We start from the raw sequence: 6,032 nt of genomic DNA, 5'->3' as shown, positions 1-6,032 counted from the left end.
ATGGGAAGGGAAGCGTAGCAGGAGGCGGCAGAACGTTAGGTGGGCGGATGAGATTAAGAAGTTTGCAGGGGCAACATGGCCGCAATTAGCACATGACCGGGGTAGTTGGAGAAATAGGGGAGAGGCCTTTGCCCTGCAGTGGGCGAAACCAGGATGATGATGATGATGATGATGATGATGATGATGATGATGATGATGATGGTGGTGGTGGTGGTGGTGGTGGTGGTGGTGGTGGTGGTGGTGGTGGTGGTGGTCTCGAATCCGGCAACATTGATGCCTTCAGTTAGCATGTGTGGATTTATTGACCGGTTGGCTTCCCCCCCAAAAAAGATCACGTTCTCGTGACGCCTGCGCCAGAAAGGATGTTCTACATCCTCCGTTAAGTTCTGTGGGTGGTGGCGCTGGCTAACACTCCCAGGGTTCTACGAGGAAACCTGAATACGCAAGAAAGTGGGTGGGGAAACGGCGCTGCGGTAGCTCAATTGGTAGAGCATCGCACGTGAAATACGAAGGTTGTGGGATCGTTCCCCACCTGCGGCAAGTCAGTTTTTCATCCACTTTCATTTCCATTAATTTATCGTTTCTTTATTTCATTTATTAAGCACAAATAATTTCCCCTATGTTGTCCTTGGTGTCAGTGTTTGTTGGCTTCTTGTGATATACACTGCTTTGACATTTAGGTTAATTAAGGCAGATAAGACGTAATAAACAAAGCCTCAGGAAGGTGTGTAGCCACAAGCATGGAGTTTAGAAAAGTCCATGTACTAACCATCATTCCCATGGTAGCACAACGATTGCAGTGCCAGAGTTTCTTTTAGCCATTATTGTAGGAAACTCTATGGTGTAGCCCACTGCAACTGTAACCAAAGTTAGCTTGAGTTGTAATGGTGGCACTGACATTTTATTGCCACGCGTGACATTGGTCAGTCCTGTTACTATAAACCTTCCCGAGGGTATAAAAGTAGCTTTTTTTAAAGCAATGTTCTGGAGTGGCGGTCCTCGCAGTTTCTTACCTGCAGAGCCAGCGCTTGCCCGACTTCAGCTGTGAAACAGAGCCGTGCCAGCTAGAGTCCCATCACAGCTTAAGTGCCTATTGTATGATAATGCAAATGCTAGGTTAATTGAAAATAACAACGCGTTGTTCCTAGCTAAAATATTACCTTTGGCTGACTACTGATACCACGACCTCGCCTAAAAATTGCCATGACGTTCAGGTTTCCTCTTAAACCAGTGACCCAAAGATACAGACTGAGTAGTGTCTTTTCAGCTTAATTACCAGCTTAAACATGTAGGAAATGAGAAGAAAGCGCTTCCCATTCTTCACTATAGATTTATGTCTTTTCGTGCCCTCGGTAAGATGGCGACGGCCTTGAAATGTCCTAATTGAGGCACGAACATATTCTTATCTTTTTGTAAATATATGCTGAAAGAGTGGACAGATAAGTTGTTCTTTTTCAAACAGTGTTATATCTGAATCTTCCATGTTTGTTCAGTCTCAATCCACGTCAGCAAATTGCAAGAAGTGGGCCTCTGTCAATTTGATAAGGCGCACAGTATATTGATTATACCAGAGCTCCTTTCTAAATGCTCTTTTTAACTGGTGACACGGTTCCATGTGCTAAATAACAAGAAACTTTAAGCAAAAATTTAGACATTGCTGTCGAGAACGTGCCAGGCTGGAGGTACACGAGGCAGACGATCACATTCATGTTCGTGGTGATCGTGGGGATTGACGAAATTGACATCGTGGTGTCTTGGAACTTTAATCTGCCGTGTTATATCAACAGCGTCGCCCCTTTTAGCATTTGCAGTTAAAGGAAATACTTGAAAACACGCGCCTGTCAATATTTTATTTTTGTACAGAATTCTGGATAGGCATAAGTGATAGACGAGACGTTACGAATATTATACATCGAACTACAAGTAGCTCAATTTTTTGGCGTCTGGTGAAGAAATTTCTGGTGGTTTCGCAACCAAGCATCTGACGTCTGCACACTGCGTCACTTTCACTGTGAAATACCACCACTTGAAGCTCCGCAACTCAAGTGTCCCCATATTTTTCAACTTTGGTACTTTTCATTTCATTACTTTAATCTTGGGGGACATGTCAATGGAGGGGCCTTTTGCTGTATTCTGAGTGCTGTATCCTAAAGTGTTAACGCTATACAGAGTTTCTCTGCATGTACTTCGTTTTACCCAAACAAGGGCTCCTTACCATTAAGCGCCGACTACGGGGAGGCTAGGGGGCATGCGATCTGGTCTTTGCTCGCATGGACATGGTATTGGCTGATTTGAAATTTCAGACTTGCTTACTCTACCTTGCTGACGTCGTCTTCTTTGCCTAAAACTTCGGCGACCACGTTAAGCGCTAGAAGCAATCTGGGGTGATCCTGAAGCCGGAGAAATGCCTCTTCGCTTAAGAAAGAGTTCTGTTTCTGGAACACGTGATCAGCAAGTCAGTAGTTGTTCCTGATCCGCAGAAAACAGCTGCCATTGCAAGCTTTCCGCAGCCTGACGACAAGAAGGCCGTGCGCAGGTTTCCTGGTCGGTGTGCCTGTATAGGCGCTTTGTCAAAAAAACTTTTCCCGCATCTCCACGAAATTCGACGCATCGTCTCTGACGTCGAATTTAGATGGGAAACACCGCAAGTTGAGGTATTTGAGGAATTGAATCGACGCCTGCAGTCACCACGAGTACTCGCCCACTTCGACGAAGACGCCGATACCGAAATTCACACCGATGCAAGCAGCGTAGGGCTCGGCGCTGTTCTAGTACGGAGGAAACATGGACTTGAAAGGGTCATAGCTTACGCAAGCCGGTCGCTGACATAAGCGGACGCCAATTATTCAACGACGGTAAAAGAATGCCTTTCCATAATTTGTGCTACCTCGAAATTTAACCGTTACCTATATGGCAGGTCGTTTAATGTCGTAAGTGACCATCACGAACTGTGTTGGCTGGCGAAGTTAAAGGACCTTTCAGGATGCCTAACAGTTGGAGCTTCCAACTGCAAGAATTCGACGTAACTTTGACGTAGAAGTCCGTATAGAAACACTCTGATGTCGACAGGCTCTCCAGGGATCCTATTGACCCGCTGTTGCAACACGACCAGGACAACGACTCTTTCCTAGGAACAATAAGTGTCGACAACTTCGCCGAAAAGTAGCGAGCAGACCCGGAGCTAAAAAGCGTTGTAGAGTTCTGGGAAGGGAACATCGACTTTGTCCCAAGATTATTTAGGCACGGATTGTATTTGCTTTTATTGGAAAATGACATCCTCGTAAAAAAAACTTCTCGCCAGTCTGCACAAACTAACTTCTGGTTGTGCCTTCAGCACGGCGGCCAGAGGTTCTGCACGCCATTCGTGATGACCTATTGTCAGGACACCTTGCGTTTTCCCGTACGCTCGTTAAGATGCAGGAGAAGTGCTACTGGCTATTCTTGAAGGGCGACGTCTCCCATTATGTCAAGACGTGCCGAGACATCCAGCGACGCAAGACACCACCGACAAAGCCAGCGGGATTGCTGCAGCCGATCAGGCCTCCTTGCCGACGGTTTCAACAGATCTGGATGGACTTGTAGGGGCCATTTCCAAAGTTAACCTTCGGAAACAAGTGGATCGTCATGGCCGCCGACTACCTTACCCGTTACGTTTTAACGAATGCCCTGCCTAAGGTAGTGCGACAGAAGTAGTGACACTCTTCGTTGAGAACATCCTGCTGCACATGGTGTGCCAGAAGTCCTCATTACCGACAAAGGAATAGGTTTTTCAGCTGAGCTTACTCAAGTCATGGTGCAATATAGCGAGACTAGTCACCGTAGGACAATCACCTACCACCCGCAGACAAATGGTCTAATGGTACGCCTCAACAAGACGGTCGCTAACATTTTAACGATGTACGTCGACGTCGAACACAATATGTGTGATGCCGATCTTTCGTACGTAACCTTCGCTTACAACACAGCAGTGCAAGAAAGAACGCAGGTCATGCCGTCCAAACTTGTTTACGGAAGGAATCCGACGACGACCTTTGACCTATGCTGCCGCACGTCACCGACGAAGAAAACCTCGACGTCGCCGCCTATCTCCAGATCGACGAAGAAGCACGACAACTCGCCAGCCTACGCATCAAGAACCGGAAAAACCCGGAAAGCCCACACTGCAATCTTAGACGACGCTGCGTGTAATACCAACCCGGCGACAGTGTTTTGGTTTCCTCCCCAATTCTCCGACGGGCAGTTCGTGACAAACTCTTGCAACGCTATTTCGGACCCTACAAGAACATCCGACGTATTGGCGTGCTGGACTATGAGGTCGTGCCAGATGGCTTTACGCAATCACAGCGCTGCCGCTCGTGACCTGAAGTAGTCCATGTTGTGCGCCTTAAGCCTTTCTACCAGCGATAACGAACTCTGGGGAATTGTTTCTTTTTTTGTTTGTAATTTTTTACTACTTGTGTTTAGCTTTTGCTCTCGTGTTTGTAACATTTGGACGATGCTTTTTAAGAGAGGGGCAATGACACATGTACTTATTTAACCCTTTTCCGGGGACTGCCTTTCACCCGCTAACAACTTAAGGTCATCGCTCAGCCCGAGACGCGCCTGCATGATTCGTTACTTATTCGCATGCTATCTCTGGTTTTATCTGTTGTGCATGTTCTTGCCTAACTTTGTGGAATCAGATTGTATTCGCGACACTATCTGTGTGGTACTTTCTGGAGAATTCTGCAGCATTACCAATATGCCCATTCAAGCGCCCCTGCGGCTTTCTGGAAGGCATGCGGGCACCAGCAATTGCGTCTATATGTTCGAAGAGTCGTGCGTAAAAGTCGACGCGTTTGACCCGCAGATCAGATATTCGACGATCGCCGACAGCGCTCCACGCTTTCGTTGTGCTTTGAGTGTAAACCTTTTTTCAAGGCACAGGTTCGCCCAATAAGGAGTTTCGTGGTTCACATTTCTTGCTACTGTGTGTTCCACCGTCAATATAACGTGGCAGTATTGCTGGTGTTGGCGTGCTCTGTTTTTTATTAATTCACATCTTCGCTCAATTTTCTGCGAATACTGATAGTGGAAGGAATAGCTCGGTAAAGAGAAATATTGGAAATTAAGCTTCATTTCTAACGGCATGGGCAACTGCTACCTATAGCGAGTAAATGTGTTGGTAACTGTTCCCTTTGCTTCTACATTTGCTCTGTAAGCTAATACAGCGAAGCTGTTAGCGTGACTGGAAGTGCTCGAAAAGGTCAAGTGCATGTATTAGCGGCGTACGGGGAGGAATAAGTAATTCATGGAGTTTATATTGAGAGCAGAAAGGAACGCTAAAGAGAAAATCTATTGGAGTTGCTTTAATGAAGTCCCCTTCTAAGACGCTAAAAAGGTTGCTCTTACTGCTAGACGACGCTTGGAAAGCCAGAAAAGACGCGAAAACGAAACACAGGTAATGACGCTGCCTTAAAGTTCCCTCACTAACTGGCCTATGACGTCATGCATTTTCACAGCGTCCTCTTGGGCCTCGTTAAGTTTTTGTTGGGGAACATGGGCTGCACTCTCGAATAAGCGAAAAACAGAACTTAGCGAGTTTGGAGAATTTTCACGTCTCCAAAAGGGCTCAACTCAAATAAGTGGCTATATCTTAAAATGCGTGACCTTACTATGTTGTTTCGACCTCATGGAATTCAGGCGCGAGATGAAAAATAACGAAATTTTGCCCTTCTATTTTCTCTTCTGGTGACCAACCTATATATATATATATATATATATATATATATATATATATATATATATATATTGTAAGGAAGATAACGAACGTGAGCGCAGAGTCAGCAGCATCTGCAGCATCAAGCGCGCAGAAGAGGCTCGAGCACGGTGCTCGGTGCATCCTTGAATCGGCGGTCGCTACGAACCTCAATAAGTCCCCTTTATATATATATATATATATATATATATATATATATATGTGTGTGTGTGTGTGTGTGTGTGTGTGTGTGTGTGTGTGTGTGTGTGTGTGTGTGTGTGTGTATTACCGCGAA

At 45.9% G+C, this 6,032-nt stretch overlaps 1 non-coding gene across 1 annotated transcript; it reads left to right on the top strand.

Moving 5' to 3' along the window:
* Positions 1-467: 467 nt before the first annotated feature.
* On the top strand, positions 468-540 carry TRNAS-UGA (transfer RNA serine (anticodon UGA)). Its single transcript has one exon. It is a non-coding gene; the product is annotated as a tRNA-Ser (tRNA).
* Positions 541-6,032: the final 5,492 nt, after the last annotated feature.

Source organism: Dermacentor variabilis, chromosome 1, assembly GCF_050947875.1.
Source record: "Dermacentor variabilis isolate Ectoservices chromosome 1, ASM5094787v1, whole genome shotgun sequence".
NCBI classification, from domain to species: domain Eukaryota; kingdom Metazoa; phylum Arthropoda; class Arachnida; order Ixodida; family Ixodidae; genus Dermacentor; species Dermacentor variabilis.
The sequence above is the reverse complement of the archived record's forward strand: the minus strand, read 5'-3'. Positions and strand labels throughout refer to the sequence as shown.